The sequence below is a fragment of the Mauremys reevesii genome, linkage group 6 (genome assembly GCF_016161935.1).
Source record: "Mauremys reevesii isolate NIE-2019 linkage group 6, ASM1616193v1, whole genome shotgun sequence".
In the NCBI taxonomy this organism is placed as follows: Eukaryota; Metazoa; Chordata; order Testudines; family Geoemydidae; genus Mauremys; species Mauremys reevesii.
The window spans coordinates 107,802,018-107,820,359 of NC_052628.1; the positions used below are offsets into that span (position 1 = coordinate 107,802,018).

The window sequence follows — 18,342 nt, forward strand, 5'->3', positions numbered from 1 at the left end:
AAAGTCTATAATATACAAGTCTCTGGACTTGATTTGCAAATTCTCTACTGACAGCTTTTTTTGTTGTTCTGCTGAACTGCTGGTAGTGTCTGGGTTTTTTTTCCTTGCTGTTTACATAGGCCCTAGCGGTTGACTGCCTCTGGTTAATTTAGACAATAGGAGTTATCTGGATACTGTAGACTTTAATCACCAGGCCTCTGAACAAGGAGGAAAATAAATACCAGAGAAGGGAAAAGGCTAAAAGGCTAACCAAAAGGAAGTAATTGTTACCTGAAACCTTCTGCTGCTGGTATTAAAGAGGAGAGTGCTGAATGGACTTTTTCCTTCTGAAGCTACTTCTCTGAGATCTATCTTCTGGAAAAGATTCATAGAAGTCAGATGCCCCCAAAACTACTCATCTTACTTCAAACAGTTTTTGGTTGCTATGGACAAATTAAATACAATTTGACTTAACTAGAGTATGAGAACTATGATGCTTCACTGGTATTTCATTCACTATGTAGGAAAACTGTGAGTGAAGCTGGGCAAATACATAAAAAATGTTCTGCAAATATTACCTCCGATAAAACATTTAGGCCCTAATCTTTCAAACTGTTTCATGAGGTAAAACCCCTGCATCCACACAGATGTCAATGAGGTTCCATACCAGTGTAGGGTCCATTTACATAGGGCATTTTTTTAGGATCCAGGTCTTAATTCATTGCCATTTCATACATAGCCCTTTTGTGTTCACCTATTTATATGAATATTCTATTAAATTAGTTTACTTTGCAGGAATGTTTGCTGAAACAGATAATTTTAAGCTAGTGTTAGAGAACATTTTCTTTCTGTGTAAGAAAACAATTTTTTAAATTCATAATCATATATGCACAGGAAAATTGATTCTAAAGGTTATGAATCCCCAGTCAAGGAACAGAAACAATAATAGGTTACCCATGTATCCAATGAAAGTTGATCAACATATCTCCCATTTTGGCAGCTAGTTGCTTGCAAATAATCTATAGACCAAATACTATAGAATGCATTAAGCGAATATTTTCAAATAACAAGAATGAGAAAATTGTAACCTGCTTTCAGCCAATTTGAAAACAAGAAAGGAGACAAAACTGACTGAATAAAATATTAACTACAGAGTAATCAGAGGCCAAAGCTTGTCCATGAGGAAAGCTGGTCCAGTGGCTGGATGACTAGTCTAGGACTTGAGATACATTTGGTTCAATTTTCTGCTCTTCCACAGACTTCCTGTGGGACCTTGGACAACTCACTTCATCTTTTTGTGCCTCTGTTTCCCATCTATATAATTGGGATAATAGAACTTCCCTACTTAACAGGGGCTGTTGTAAGGATAAATACCTTAAAGATTGTGAAAACCTACTATGGTAATGAGAGATGTATAAATACTTATGCTGGATGAGTGGTCAGGAAAAAAACATTTAGTCATACAACAATGGAAATTTTTGGCTTTATGAAGTAATGGGACAGATTATCAGTGGGTGTAAATTGGTATAGCACCATTGATTTAACAGAGCTATATCCTCAACCCATGCCATCTGAGAACCATTGTGTGCTGTACCAGCAAAGCACTAAAGTATATGCATAGCCCCAGTGAAGTTAAAATAAGTCTTAAGTGGAACATAGGCAAGTAGTATTTTTTATGCTCTATGAAGAGGTAACCTTTATTCTCCATGTTCTGTCTTCATCTTTGTGCTCTGTTTACCTTTTTGCATTTCATTCAGCTTACATAGGGAATCTAATATGGATAGTTTCACTAGCTGTTTATAATTAGCTTTCACTGGCTCACTGTTGTGGGGCGGATTGGCCGCCCACAGACCCAGAGGGGGAGGAGCCCCTCATTAAACCCTGGTGGGTGGAGCCATGCCATGCTCAACCCTCCCGCCAGAAGTCAGTGGGCGGGACCAGAAGTACAAAAGGCCAGCTGGAGAACTCAGTGGGGAGGCAGTTGCTGGAGGAGCCAGATGCTTCCTGTGAGTTCCCAAGCTGGGAGGCTGCTGCAGATCCCAAGGGAGCTGAAGACTAGCCAGGACTGCCAGGGCCATTTACGGACCCGAGCATGGAGGAGCTGCAAGCAATAACAGAGGCCTTCTTCCCTGACAACCAGGACGACCCTCTACAGAGCCAGATACGCCCTAAGGGGCAGTTAGGAAGTGGCGCAGGGGTAGCTGACCCCTGTCTGGCTGCAACACTGACACCAAGCAAGTCAGCATGTTGCAGTCAGGATCTCTGCTGACCCAGTGGCAGACCACTCTGCCACTGCTAGGGCCCTTGGCTGGGACACAGAGGAGTGGGTGCGCCTGCGTCCCCCCCCCACCCCAACACACGGGTGGCAGTCTCCCCCTCTCTGAGGCAAGAAGCCTGCGCTTGTTGGCCCTCTGCTAGAGCTAGGAGGCCCGACTGTTTGCAGCTCAGCCTGAGTGCAGGCCTGAGCCAGAGACTCTTTGCTGCCATGGCCTGACCATGGGCTGGGGCTCCATAACTGTGTTTGTTGTTCAGCCCTGATCCTACTGTGGTAGGAGGGGACTATTTAAATGTGATCCTAAATTAAACCATTTTCATTGTTCAAATTTTAATCATGTTTAAACTTTTCTACGAAGAGTCGATTTGTAACTGTACTTTAGAGCTTTAAATTACCTGCCAGTGTCTTTAGCTATTTGTAAGTTCTCCTTCCAAATGCCCTCTTTACCTACTTAGTTTTGTCTTCCCTTCTAATCGGCACAGGCAGTCCTATCCAGAGCTGTTGATTTTTAAACAGGACCTGGAAAACTATAATGACAGCAGTACGTTTGTACCCTGGGTAACAGAAATATATACATTTCCAGAAGATGGGTTCTCTACTTACACTACACCCAGGTAAAATGAGACTTTGAAACCGAATCTGGAGACAAGATTTAATTATTTCCTCTTCCCCCTCAGAAGAGACATTCTTGAGACTGCTCTTCAGATTTTGATGGGTCAGTAGTTTTAAATTGAGGCTCTTAATTGCTTTTTGTTTAGCTGATAAATGAATAAGGCAGAAAGGTTAACAACTTCTTCAGTGCTCATTGCTTTCTCTTATCTGCAATTCTGAAAGGAGGGAAATCATGATAGAAAATGTACTGATGTTGGGAGGAGGCAATGTGCTTCTACAAGAGAATTTTGCAACCAGTTAGTCCTTAGTTTGTACCAAGCACTACTGTTGTTGTGGGCTGGAGAATATTTGGTAAGTATCTGAGGAAATCATATTAGTAAAATAGCCATTACGTTTTTGTCTGTGTACTGTAATCATGCTGAATCTGATCCAGCTCCCACTGACATCAGCACAAAGACTCTCATCTACTTCTGTGGGATATGATGCACCATGGCTCTAACCAATTAGAATTTTACACATGGGCAGATATATTAAAGGTCAAATCCTATTGGTTTTATTCATGAAAGTAGTTCTGTTGATATACCAACTATGCCTGCTTTGGGGTTAAGGTTGCTCAAGTATATTTCCTATCAATGCAACAAATATAAACGAGGAAATGGCCAATTAAACCAGTGTTAACATCCAGACCAACTTCTAATCAAATGTCTTATCAACCAAATATCATCATACCCAAATGTAGTCAGAATCAAATTCGCAGCTGGTGTAACTCAATGAAGCTCCCTTGACCTCAGTGAAGCTACACCGATTGGCCCCAGGTGAGAATCTGGCCCTCAGTCCCCTCACCTCCACAGCAAACTCCTTTTCAATTCTAACATGGTGGGTGGAGCCATGCCACGTCCACATGTCATGTCCACATTATATTGCACATGTCCAATTCCTCCAGATCAAACACACAACCTTAGCTCCAAACTCAGTACAATTCTGATCTCATACCAGACACGTTATTACTTTAGAAGGATGTCTTGTTTCAATCCTAAACATTCTGAGGCTGGAAATCCGGTTGTTCAGATAGGAGTTATTGTGCAGAGGGCATGGGGAAGATGAGGGAGAAGACTATGGAGGACAAGACACGTACTGGGGGGTGGGAAGCCAAGATGTTGGGAATGGGGACTGAAGATGTCTGGCATAGAGAGAATGGAAGAATAGTGGGCTAGGGATTATTGGGGGAGCAGAGCTCTGATAGGAGGTATCAGAGATTTTGGGGTCAGTCTAGGGGGTAGGGTTTGGGTTCAGGCAGGTGTATACAGGGTCTGGCATGGGAGTGTGGAGATCTGGCAGGTGGGGAAATGGCATGGGTCAAGATCAGGCTATATTTAGAGATACAAGGTTAAGCTATATTTAGATTTTAGGCTTCCAGTTGAGCTCTGCATGGACAAACTCATTGGCCTAGATTCATCCATCCTTGCTAGCGTTGAGAAGTAGCTAACTTCGCAAGCAGGCCCCCTGAAGCCATGGCTCTACATACTGAGAGGGGCTACTCAACATGAATAAAAGTGGCAGAATCTGGCCTATTATAATTAAGGCATCTGGTCTGGCAGGTGGAGGAATTTATTATTCAACCTTTTTAATGCAGCAGCGCCTAAAAACTATAACCAAAGAGGGGACCCGTTGTGCTAGTCACTGTACAATCATCATAAATGACAATTCCAGCCACAGAGTTTAGTCTGAAAAGTAGTCCCAATTGTGGTTGTTTTTAAATCTCTCTAAAATGTTACAGAAAAAAATAGGAGTATATGTGGCAACGAATAAAGGTTTTATCAGCACTCATTGGCAGGTCCAGCATAACTCACTTATGGCTTCACCCCACGTGTGTAATGCTGCCATTTTCAACTCATGCAGAAAAAAACTTCTATATTCCACAATGAGCATTCCGAATATAGTGGCAAAATCGGTGTGATATACTGTGGAATCATATATGATGAGTAGTGCCTACCATGCCCCTTTAAATGTCTCACCTGTCCTCTGTTCCAGAATACATCTCGCCAGGGACTGTTTGTACCACTTGCAATTCCTAACCACATTAAGACAGCTACTAGTTAAAAACAAGCAATTGACCTGCTCCACTCCTCCCTTTCTATTCCTCCCCAATGACTCTGGCCTGACATACAGGACAAGCAACATTCAGAGCTGCACCAGTGAGGTTTAGGGTGAGATTTTCAAAAGGGTTTGATTTTAATAGTAGCAGAAGTAAACTAATGACGAGCATTTTCAAAAAATCCCTATCCTTAGTGTCCAATACCTTCCAAATGATTAGGGCTGGAAATATGATTATGCCATCGAAAAGGGGAAATTCCCAGCTTTGAATATTTTAATAAGGAATGAAGTTCTCTTATGAAAGGTGCTAGGTTGAAAACCTGAGGGAGTGATGAACAGGGACAGCTTTTTCTATCACACCATCCCAATAATGTGCCTCGACCCTGACCTAGTTAGGCCACCTTTCAGGCTGGGGAAGGTAATTCTGGCTCCATATGCACTCAGCAGAGACTGAGGAGGAGGATTCCAGCAAGTGCCCTTGCAGTGGTTATAATAATACAATAATTACTTAGCTCATGTATAGTACTTTCAACAGTAGATCTCAAAGTGCTCTACAAAGGAGGGCAGCATCATTATCCCCATTTTACAGATTGGGAAACTGAGGTACAAGGAAGGCACTGACTTGCTCAAGATCACCATGCAGGCTAGTGGCACAGCCAGGAACTGAACCCAGTTCTCCCACACCCCAGTAAATACTTTGTTCATTAGGTCACACTGCCTCCTGATGTGGTCATCTATCCACCAGGATCAGGGTAGAGTCTCTTATACACCCCCCACCAATTCATTTCATTTATCACCAAACAATGTTCTGATAATCCGTGATTGGTTTATTAGGTAAGTTAGATCTTTTTCTGCATCTGCTGTGATAAATGAAAGGTGGGGGAGGGGGATAGCTCCCTTTTATGGGCACCCAGCCAGTCAGTTAGCTATAAAGTCCCTCTTGGTGGCTGCTTGCTTTACCTGTAAAGGGTTAAAAAGTCCCCCAGGTAAAGAAAAGGGAGTGCACACCTGACCAAAAGAGCCAATGGGAAGGCTAGAACCTTTTAAAATGGGGGGAGAGCTTTCCCGTTGTCTCTTTGTTGTTCTCTCTGGGCTGAAGAGGTAGGGGCATGCTGGAATGCTGTGTAAAGTTTGGACCAGGTATGAAAATTCATCGTCCATACCTAGGAGGATTCACTGGGACATGGAATGTTTAGATAGATGCAATTAGGTTTATTTCTTTTATTTTCTGTAAGGCTTGTGGACTTCTCTGTGCTAACCCCAGATGCTTTTGTTTGCTTGTAACCTTTAAGCTGAACCCCCGAGAAAGCTATTTTGGGGTGCTTAATTTTTGGAATTGCTCTTTTAAAATCTAGCAAAAGCCTAAGTTCCAGATGTATTTTCTTTCTTTTAGTAAAGAAAGTTTTTAATAAAATTTACCTTTTTTAAGAACCTGATTGGTTTTGTGTCTTAAAAGGTCTGTGTGTATGTTTTTTTAATTATCTGGTGGCAACAGATGGATTTCCCTTTTGTTTGTTTTCTTTCTCAGCTTCCCCGAGGGAAAGGTGGAAAAGCCGAAGGGCCTCAGGGAAAACTTCCCAATTGAGTTTTTCCAGGATTTGTAAGAGGCAGTTTTTCACTTGGGTGGTGACGGCGTTTACCAAGCCAAGGTGAGAGAAAAGCTGTAACCTTGGGGGTTTAATACAAGCCTTGGAGTGGCAAGTATTCATTTTTTTAAATCCTTGTGGGCCCCCACCTTCTGCACTCGAAGTGCCAGAGTGGGGAATCAGCCCTTATATCTGCAAAGACACAGCATAATTATCTCAAACGTGCCTATTATTCAATGAAGGTTTCCTTCCACTCACCAAACATACTTTTCCTTATGGCTTGCTATTCAGCATTCAAAATAAAAAACTCAATGCACCTAGGTGGTGGGCAGTTAGCAAAGCCTAGGCTATGCCTCCCCCACAGTGTGTCAGGCAGCACAACTAAGCCATTGTGGAGCATACTCTAAGCCCCACCAGGTATAGGGTTAGCATACCTTACTCTTCCCTTGGGGTAAACAAGGACCACATTGTGATTGAGTCACAGTTTAGTCCCTTGTTTGATCCTGGAGCAGTGCAACTCCATGTTTTCCTTTACTCAGGGTTCCATGATCTAGCCCTTAAAGTATCTCCCCCATCCTACCCTCCATTGTCTTCCTCCCGCTTAATGGAAAAGCAGCTAGCATGCTGACACTTCTGCTGTCTGAATGAAGCAGGTTTGATTCACTGTTAACCTTGTCCTCTTTCCCATTTGTTTTTTATCCACTTGTTGCTGTCATTGTCAGTGGTTTGGGGCAGGATCTGTCTTACACAATGTGTGTACAGAGTCTAGTACAATGGAGTTCTGATCCCTGTTTGTGGCTTCCAGACATTATCTTAAGAGAAATAAATAAAATAATAATAATAATCAGGGATAAAATAATACCTTTTCCTTTCCCTTTGTTGCTAATGGGAAGAACATCTGTCTTTCTGCCATTTTCTCTTATGGCAAAAAAACAAAACCCTCCTGATTTTTTTTTGCAGCCTTCCTTAAGGAAAAACAAAAACACTCTGACACTGCAAGAGTTACTTATGAATCAACTTTCCTTTTACCTCTCATCCTAACTTGTCAGAGTCCTTTGTAACTTTCCGCCCTCTAATATCCTTTATCTTAATGAAAATACATGAACTTCTGTTTTAACTATATGCTTTAAAGAGGCTTAAATGGCTATTCTGTCTTGTGTGTGCTCACTGCTCCTGATTAAGTCTTTCTCATTCTACTTACTTGCAGCAACAACACTTCCAAGGATCAGGAAAAAGGTATATTTTGGTTCATTTAATGAGCTTGGGTCAAAGAAACTCCCTCAAGAAGGAGTCAGATTCATTTTAACAATTATACAGCACCATCCAAAGATGGAAAGACACATTGTATTAAATGAGGCCTGAAACTTTATAAATGTGCATTGTACTGATAAAGGATAAAATAAGAGTGAAATGTTTGCAATAGGCTCGCCAGAGGTTTTTGGTATTTTATAAGAGTATTTTTGAAGGATCATTTTGGGGGTCTTTCCATTTGTACAATGTTTGCAACTTTCTAGAGTCTGCTCAAATTCCTTTATCACTAAGCATGTCGTACATAACTATTATTATTCAGGTTGTCTTGGAGTTTGTTCCATTAAAAATAAGGCTGATTTAATTTGTCATGTTACAAAACATTATAGTCTCTCATCACATTGTTATTTTTTGCTGTAAATCAGTTGATCATGCAATCCCAACTGATTGTGGAGATGCTTTGATACATCTCAGGTGCTGGTGTAATCCCAAAGGGAAGTTAAAGATGCAGTTTTGCTTTTCTTACTGAGCTGACACTGAATCTAAATCTGAGCTGAATCTGCCAAAGTCCTTGGCTTGCATCCAAAACTGAAAACAGTGTTACAATTTTAGGTCTGGATATAAACCTTCTCGTATGTCCTCAAGAGGTAGTACTCACATTTGATGTCCTAATTCCTATCTTTTGGGATCTACACAACTCCTTGGCTTTGTTACAGTGACTATGTTGCTCACCCAATCAGCTGTGGTCTGTCTTCCCTTCCACAAGGAATCTCTTTGACTCACTGGTTGGCTGCTATCCCTGTGCCCGCAACCCAGCTTCCATTTTCCTCTCCTGGATGTGCTCTGGTCAGGGCAGCAATTTCTGAGAGTTTCCCCTTCCTCTTTATATCGTTTCCACCCCTGATTATTAACATCAGCTGGAAGGCACCCTTCCTACAGGATTGACATTTCTGGGAAGTATTACAGGATGAGTGAATTTAATTCCTTTGCCTCCAGGATAGACAGTTAACCCCTTCCTGCCCTGGTGAAATGTGAGGTTTACATACTATCACTAACATTTTGTCAGCTTACCTCAGACTCAGAAATGGCTTGTTATTATATGGAACATCTGGAGGTATATTTAAATGAAAAATGTGTGCATGGACAAGAAGAAATGAAGTTGGAAATAAGAAAAGTTATTAGCGTCTGTTGTATTTAATTGTTTATAGTCAGAACCCTGATAATATTTCATTCTTAAGTGGAGGCATTGTGATCTCAGAGGTAAGTCAACCAGCCACAAACCTTCCTCTCCAGTTTTATTGGATGAAATGAGGCAGACAGGTGTGAGTAGCCCTTTCTGAAATCCTTTGCCTATGGTGCTCAATCACAAAGGGATTAATCCCTTCCCAAGTCACCAGTGTTGTGGGTGTATTTTCACACCATCTTCCACAAGCAAGCTGCAGTTCAGTCCTAAATCTGTGTTCCTCAGTGCCCCTTATTTAAAATGGGAATAACAATCCTTCCCTTCTTCAAAAGGGTGTTGTGAGGATAAATTATTTAACATTTACAAGCTGCTCACATAATAAAGTGATAAAGACAGAAAAACCTATAGAAAAACATTAATCTTCTGGAAAAGGTTAACATTAGTCCGGGTTGCATTAACAGAACTGTTGTATGTAAGACATGAGAGGTAACTGTCCCCTCTACTCTGCACTGGTGAGGCCTCAGCTGAAGTACTGCGCCCAATTCTTTAGGGAAGAGGTTGACAAATTGGAGAGTCCAGAAGAAACAAAGAAAAATGATTAAAGGTTTCAAAAATCTGGCCTATGAGGAGGAAAGGTTAAAAAATGGTGCATGTTTAGTCTTGAGAAAAATAGTGAGGGGGCCTGATAACAGCCTTCCAATAGGTTAACGGCTTTTATGAAGAGGACGATGATCAATTGTTCACATCCACTGAGGGTAGGACAAGACATAATGGGCTTAATCTGCAGCAAAGGAGAGTTAGGTTAGATATTAGGGAAAAAACCCTTTCTAACTATAAGGGTAGTTAGACTCTAGAATAGTCTTCCAAGGGAGATTGTGGAATCCTCCTCATTGGAGGATTTTAAGAATAGGTTAGACAAATACCTGTCAGGGTTGGACTAGATTTACCTGGTCTTGCCGCAGCTCAAGGGGATGAATATGACTTCTTGAGGTCTGTTCCAGCCCTACATTTCTATGATCTTAACTCTAATAGACACATGCAATTAGCTCTTACCTGATGTAAACCTGTGGAACGCCACTGAAATCAATGGAACAATGCTGCTTTCCACCAGTGAGGGATCTGATCCATGATTTTCTAATCTTGAGTATGCGCCCTTCTTGCATTACACTGACAGAGCTAGTTAATTACCATCGAGAAATAAAACAGCTGGCAAAGCAGTTTTTCATTGATTATTTCTGCTAAAATGCCTTAATATCAGAGACATATAAAATGTCAGTAAGTGAAACAGCACGCACATCTTTTGATAATGTCTTACTGTAGCAGAGTTAGACACTGTAAAAAAGCAGCCTAAGAAGTCTGTACTTAGTGGTCATCTCTCTAATGAGAGTTAATGGGAGTTACACACTTACGCAGAAGAAAGAATAAAGCCCCAAAAGCAAAGATGTCCAGAAAAATATCTACAAAGTTTAAAAAAAAATAGTTCTATACACTTATGGTCAGATTAGTTTCACCTGAAATGCACTGTGACATGTGTGAAGTTAACTGAACCATAAATCATGTTTATAGTTAGCACTGTTATTGTAATTGTTAGAATTGTTTTTAAGCAATAAAAACAGGTTTATTGTATCCACCGATAATAGACCAAGTGACTTTGCCTCGCAGTTACACAAACTGTTTCTGTCAGTCTAATTGTGAAAATAGGCCTTTTAATAGGGCACAACAGTGGAACCAAGCCAATGCTACAGTTACAAATATTGCTTTTGACCAACAGAGTAGAATGTTAAAGCAATTACTTGGCTGTTATCAAACCAATGAAACTGGGCAGTTAGGATGCAGCTTTAAATAGGCATGGATAAACCTGAGGGGAGCAATACAACCTTACAAGAGGCCTGATCAGAAGCCCATTGAACTCAATGGAAAGACTCCCTATTGACTACTTATTTAATTCTATAGAACACTATTGCTTTCAACCTTATTAATTTCTACAGCTATTTTCCATAAAGTGGTATCTGTATCCCTTGAGAGTCTGTCATAGAGGAGTCCAACTCCACCCCTGTCTCCTCAGATACCATATCTATTCACAGTGCTGAAATAAATCCCCCATTTTAAAAGAAAAATGAGAAATGTATATTTTTACATCTACCTAGGTGTTTCCCCCACCAAGATTTCCTCCCTGCCACTCCTGTGGCTTGCCCCCAGAGACCTCTGGCTTACATCCATCAGTCGACAACCATGCTTCCAATATACACAACAGGATCCTATTGCCCTAAATAGAAATGTCCTCTCTCTCCAGCTGTTCCTTCCCTGACTGAAGATCCCTTACCCCTAGGCAGAACTGCCTTTGCATAAATCCCTCTCCCTGCTATCACCCATCCACCCCACCCCCCGGTTATTCACTCAAGAGTCCATTTCCCCCAAAGAGAATTGCCCTAATATAGCGTCTCTCCACATGTTAAACTCCTAGGGCCATATTTAACTCTCGCATAATTCCACTGAAATCAATGGCTGAAACTGTCCCTTTTGACTTTTCGCATTGCAAGGCCTATTTCATATCCTTGTTGCATAACAGAAGAACACTATGGGCTACACTTTCAAACCTGTGTAGGCCACGTGCCTCCCTAAAACCAGAATGTGTGCGCAGATTCATACTCAGATAGGCATGCAGATTAATGACAAAACAAACTGATTAAGATGTATGTCATTGTTTCCAAAATGGGCTCATAAATGAATGCAACGGGCTGGCAGGAGAAAGGGGACAGGGATCTTTTAAGGGTCTGGTCTGAATTTGGGTTATGGGAGAGGGGAAAGGGAGACAGATTTATCTGAAGAAAACTAAGGTGGGGAACAGGAAGTGGCCAGCCCAGCCAGGATCACTGACCCAGCATGTGCACTGTGACTGGGGGAAGGTGGGAGACCATTATGCCCCATGCATTCCAGAAGGAACTCTCTCTCATCAATTACTAATTAGCAGCAGCTACAACGAGGCAGCAGAGGAGCTCTAAGGAGATTGGAAAAAATGGGATTCAGGGCTCCTAACATCCAGTACAGCAGGGAGCCTGCCCCCCCCCCGCTGCCCCCGCCCTTAACCTTCTGCAACAGACTGGGACCTGGTGCTCAAGGGGGGTAAGCAGACGGCAGCCCTCCAAAATAGGTAGAACTGATTAAGGAAAGAATCATTACTGGCATTGTACAACTGCCAGGTATTCTGAGATACAGTAAGTGAATAACGTTGTGACCTAATTAAACCATATCCATTGCCTCTTGTCTGTCTTCCTGCACGGTGGGGACAATTATTATTGGCGCCCTTTTTCGCCAAGCAATAGTTGACATTTGGGGCCTTGTGGGGCAGTTTCAGTTTGCATGAGAACTTGGGGATCGAGTTAGGGTATTTAGAAAATGTACATGCCCTGTTTCCTTGAACAGCTGTTGCTGTCTTTTGCCAAAGCCTCTGACCAAGCACCTCTGCCCTATTCAAACAGTTCCTTTGCCTCTTTCTCTCCAGAGAACCTAGCACAGGCGTGGTCAACCTGTGGCTTCTGAGCCGCATGCGGCTCTTCAGAGCTTAATATGCGACTCTTTACCTAGGCAGTGATTCCAGGGCTGGAGCTATAGATGCTAATTTTCCAATGTGCCGAGGGGTGCTCACTGCTCAACTCCCTGTTCTGCCCCCACTCCACCCTTCCCCCAAGGCCCCTACCCTTCCCCTGAGCCTGCCATGTCCTTGCTTCTCCCCTCCTTCCCATAGCCTCCTGTGCATGTGAAACAGCTAATTGCGGTGGGTGGGGGGAGAGGGGAATAGGTGTGATTGGTGGGGCATACCAGCAGGCGGGAGGTGCTGGGGGCTGGGGAGCTGATGGGGGGCTACTGACGTATTACTGTGGCTCTTTGGCAATGTACATTGGTAAATTCTGGCTCCTTCTCAAGCTCAGGTTGACCACCCCTGACCTCACAGACTCACTTTCTGATGACTGCTCAAACAAATTTTGTCTCAGCCCTCTTAGCCCCAGAGTTTGAACATAGGAAACCTCATTTGTGCCATGCTTCCCTCTGAGTCACATGATCTTGCCAAGTGGCTCCAGGCACCCCCCCCTAATGGTAGGCCATTAATACCTTTCATTACATTTAGAAATAAGCAAGGAAATAGAAGCCCCTGAAAACAAGCAATGTTGTGTAGGAAGCTGTAGCTTATAGACAGTAACACAAGGCACATCTACACTGCATCTATAAAGCATCCCAGCTTGTGCATGGGACTCAGTATAGAACTCTAAAAATTACTGTGTAATGTTTGATCTATTCATTGTGTATTAATTATGTTCATTACTTAAGAATTCCCAGTTAACACTCTGAGATTTGGAAGGTTCTTGTCCCAAAATCAGGCCCAGTATTAAAATTACTGTTCAGTTGGGAACCCTGATGCACATGGTTGTAACATTCATACTTAGGAAAAATGTTCTGTATTTGTAATAGTTTTTTTTTTAAAACACTTTTAGTAAAGTTACAAACCCGCTGACCCAGTGAGGTAGGTAGAGATGATACAGCATCCCTTGCAACAGGCTCCTAAGTGTTATTCATCCTCCTCATTGCCACCAGTGGTCATCATCCTGGCATCTCCAAGAGTTACGTCTTCCAAGGCACATGAGCCAGGCTACAACTTTAACAACATGTCATGCTGATGCCACTACATATTTGGTAATGGTTTCTCTCTCTTTTCCTTATTTGTAGTTCCTCATCTTACTAATTCTGGGAGTGGGGCTTCTCCCATAAGTTACTAGCCTGTTTACCTCAAGCTTATTAGCACATGTCAATTAGTTACATGGCACTCCTGTCGTCAGACATCTGCTGATGTTCCTAATTTAAAATATCCCAGGTTGCTATAAACTAGCATCTTGTGATTACCTGTCAGCCATTTAGTCATTACTGTAGCACTGGCAACTGGCTAGTTCAGGTCAAGACCTCAAAGAAGTGTTAAGTGTGCCAATTCACTGATGGGCAAACTTCAAAGGAATGTTAAAAGGTACTTTTGTATATCTAGACCAGAGGCCTCCAAACTGTGGGGTGCGCTCCCCTAAGGGGCCGTGAAGGAACACTGTGGGGAAAGGGGAACTGCAGAGGCCAGGCCAGCTCGCACTTGGCCCCGGCTCTCATCCACAGCCTCTGCCCCTGGTGGGGTGTGCGCAAACTACTGTAAATCGCGCTCCCCCCTTACCACTGAAAAGTTTGGGGACCATTAATCTAGACTATTCACTCGTTTAGATGTTAATTGTATTTGTCTTCATTTACCTACATCCTGTGTAATGTACATTAGTGTAACTCAATTAACCTGTTGTTGCTATATCCTTTTTCAGGTCCTGTAACTCTGTAATTATCTTTACATTATGTAGGCATAGCTACTTAATCAGCATTAGGTCAAAGGGCCTATATTTAAAGGTTTAGATGTGAAGTTCCTGGCTATCACATTGTGTTTACATTATCTCTACATGACCCGAATTGAAGCCTTAGAACTTTGAATGAGAAGGTTGTTGACTTCTAAGCATGGGTCATTATGTGAAGGACAAGGGAAGACCCACAGGCTTTCTGCTTTTAGTCAACAGAGCAAGACCCAGGTGGTGATGAAAATACCAGGCTGTTTTCAACTATCAAAAGGCACATGGGGAGCAATTCTGCATCTCTGAATCATCAGAATGCTGTCAGGGGCATTCTAGACAACAGACAGAGATTCCCCAAAGCCATTTTTGGGAAGCCCTGAGGAACTTATGAAGCGACTGTAAGAGACTAGCAGATTACTAAACCTCTGCTATCATTTGGACTACAAACTCTGATCCAACTGTAATATATTTTACCTGCTTTAACCTTTTAATAACTTTCTTTTCTTAGCTAATTTTTAGTTTACTAAAGAAACTGGCTACAGCGTGTCTTTGGCGTGAGATCCAGAAGCATCCAGTGACCTGAGTGAGTGACCAATCCTTTGGGGTTGGCTGAACTTAATATATGGTAAAGAGAAGCCAGACAGCAAGTCAGGGGACTGTCTGTATCTCCAAGGTAAAACTAATACTATGACCCAGGAGTACACTTTTGCTACTGTCTTGGTGAAATCTAATGACAGAATGTACTACCAACCTGGGAGTTCTGCCATGGTTTCTGACAGTCTGACCTGAGTTTGGCACTCTTAGCTATGACAATTACAATATTCTATCTTGTGATCTATTATGTTCTACAGTTAACTGTATATGCTAAGGTTTTTGGGGCCTTATACTTGTTTAGCTAAGCAATTAGCTTACAGACCTCAAGCCTATAGGCTCATTGCTTTACTGCCTTAACTTATGCCTATGCCTTACCTAGCAAATACATATGCCTATAGGCAACAGTAGACATTGCAGCTCAGGCTGGAGCTTGGGCTCTGAAGCCTGGGGTGGAGGGGGATAAGCTTTAAAGCCTGAGCTCCAGTCCAAGCCACAACATCAAAGCAATTTCTACAAAGCTATTTTTAGAGTGCTAGAATGAGCCCAACTAGCACAAGTCTGTGGACCCAGCCTGGGAGGCTAGCCCCCAGATGCAGGGTAGCCATGGCCTAAACATCCTGAGTTCCTCTGCCCTTTACCCACAGTGCCCTGTTCTATCAATGGTCTTCCATTTCATTGCCAGTGAACACATGTATCAGAAACAATGGACAGGACAGGGGTACAGCTAAGGTATAGCCATATTTAGAATGATCATTGAGGACATACAGGGACATACAAACCTGCTAAAATATTTTACATCCCTCCTGTAGGGTCAAGCCCGGAGTGCAGTAATGAGAAACTACCTCTGCCACTAGACCCCTTACTTGTGGAGCCCTATAAGTATTAATTCTCTATTGGGTCCTATACAACATCTACATGCAGCCACCCAGTGAACTGGTATGATGATATGGACTCAAGTCCCAGCAATATGCAGATGATACATTGTTCTTCTTACCATTCACCACATACAGCTATGCCACTACCACCAAAATAGCCCTAGTGATTGGATGAGATCAGTTCACAGATCAACAACTAGTTGAAGCGGACCCTGGAAAAGATGGATTTTGTTTGTTTTACAGCAGTGCTTAGAAGCTCTGGCAGAGATTGAAGCCCAGTTGTGCTGTGCAATGTACGAAACAATAAGAGTTCCTGAACCAAACAACTCACGGTCTACATACACAAGACAAAGGGTGTGAGGGGAAAACATAGGCAAAGAGGGGAAGTGGCTTGTCCAAAGATACACAAGTCAGTGGGAATAGAATGCAGGCTAAAATGGAGTCGGCTGACTCCCACTCCAATATCCTATCATTTGGACCATGCTATCTGTACGTTTCTTACTTTCTCCTTATTTAGATCTGGATGGGTTTGTTGTTCTTAATTAAAAGAAAGTGCTGGGAGTGCATAGTGATCTGGTCTGACTCTAAGACCCAGCTGATGGCTTGCTCCCTGACTAACTGTTGTTAGTAGGGTGACCAGATGTCCCGATTTTATAGGGACAGTCCTGATATTTGGGGCTTTTTTTTACATGGGCTCCTATTACCCCCCATCCGCTGTCCCAATTTTTCACACTTGCTTTCTGATCACCCTAGTTGCTAGGCAACCAATGAGCCCAGCTGCACTGCCTTGGAACTAACAGTTCCTGATTGGCTGCTGGTTTAGCAGCCCTGCTAATAAGCCTGGCCCCCGGCACAGACCAATGGCTGCTCAACCTGTACCATAGCTGTAGGTGCACTCACTCTTGTTACAGTCCCTGTTCTCTTGAGCTTCAGATTTCTACCTTCAATCCATGGTGCTGCCTCTAGCTGATCCCTGGGATCTGGCTTCTGTCCTTGTGGTGCTGATTCTTGGCTTGTTTCCTGGACTTTGACCATTCTAAACCCAGCTCTAACTGGTAGGCTGGACTCTGGCTTCCACTACTAGGACTGACCACTCATGGCCCTGTTGGCTATACCCCACAGGTATCTGACTCTTCTTCATTAGCTGCAAATTAAATTGTCTGGACTGTCAAGTACCCTGAAAATCAAGGAATTGTATTGGAATCAGAATTTCAATTGCCTTTATTGGCATACAAGTCTAAAATAGCACTTGTTCTCATTGTACAATTATATCTTTAAGGCTCTGAAATTGTCAGACCAAATGAATCTGGCAAACATTGTTTTAATACGTAAAAGGGGGAAGATTTATTCAGAGTGTTGTTGATATAGGCCAGCTGGCTTACTCTGTATAGATCTTGAAACACTTACCAAAGCACTAGCCAACAGACACACTGATAGTGTCATATCCTTAATATGTATAGACCAACTACCACTAGGTTTGATGCCAAGCAGCTTTTCCAATACATTCAATGCTGAACTTTTAAACATTTGATCACAAGCTGGATCAGACCTCTGTGAACAATGGGTAAATTGTCTTGAGTCTGGAAAACCATTTGACTGGGTAGAGTGGGATGAAACACTGGAAATCCTCCTCAGATTAAGTTTTGGAAATAATTGTTTAATCTCAGTGAAAGTTCTTTATACTTCTCTGCAAACCAGAAACACTGTTGGCAGTATTTTTGTGCACCATTTAAATCCTCATCGTGTTGCAGACAAGGTTATCCCCTCTCGCTCTTGCTGACCCCCTACCCCCTTTCTGTTTTGCTTTTAACTAAATATTTTTTAACAATGCTAATCTAGCAAGACTTTTATAAATCAGTCTGCATGTTGACAACATAGTTTGATGTCTTAGATGCAAAAAGCTTTCTGCAAGAAAAATTATAACTCAATTGTCTCAATTTTCAGGACATACAATCAATATTTTCCTAGCCTCCTATTGGCCCACCAGCTAAACAATCTCTCAGGTAACTGCCCTTTTCACCATGCTGCAACTAGATTAGACCATTGTACTATTTATCACAGTATTCAAATTACTCTTGGTAGAGAGAATCTCATTCTTCCCATTTCCCATCCTTAAATCAGCAAAGGCAGAACTTAGCAGGTGGGACTGACTCTCTTCCAGTGAGGTGTTTGGGATAAGCCTGTAATAGTCATTATTATTGCCCATAGTCTGTGTTGTTTGACAATGATAGCTGTTATGTTTAGAAAGGGCTAGAGTCTAAACTGGACTATGCTCCTGTGCAAGGGAGTAAGATGGACTAAGCACCTGCATCATGTGTCAATATGTAGGCTACTTAATCCTACATGCCTGTACACAATGTTTAAGCAGAGCTACATACCCTCTTACTCTCTCCCCAGAGTGGGGGTGGGATTGGAAATGGGAGGAGTCTTAACCCCACTTCCCTACTCATTGGCCAGTGCAGCTGAGCCAGTTTGAGTTGTGAGTAGTAATTTACTACTGGCAGCAATAAATCACTACTCCCCAGAGGAA

General features: G+C 42.4%; 1 long non-coding RNA gene across 1 annotated transcript; it reads left to right on the top strand.

Moving 5' to 3' along the window:
• The first annotated feature begins 6,485 nt into the window (after nt 1-6,485).
• LOC120408450 lies at nt 6,486-15,957 on the top strand. Its single transcript, XR_005600695.1, has 4 exons — nt 6,486-6,609; nt 13,468-13,666; nt 14,852-14,926; nt 15,747-15,957. It is a non-coding gene; the product is annotated as an uncharacterized LOC120408450 (long non-coding RNA).
• The last annotated feature ends 2,385 nt before the right edge of the window (nt 15,958-18,342 follow it).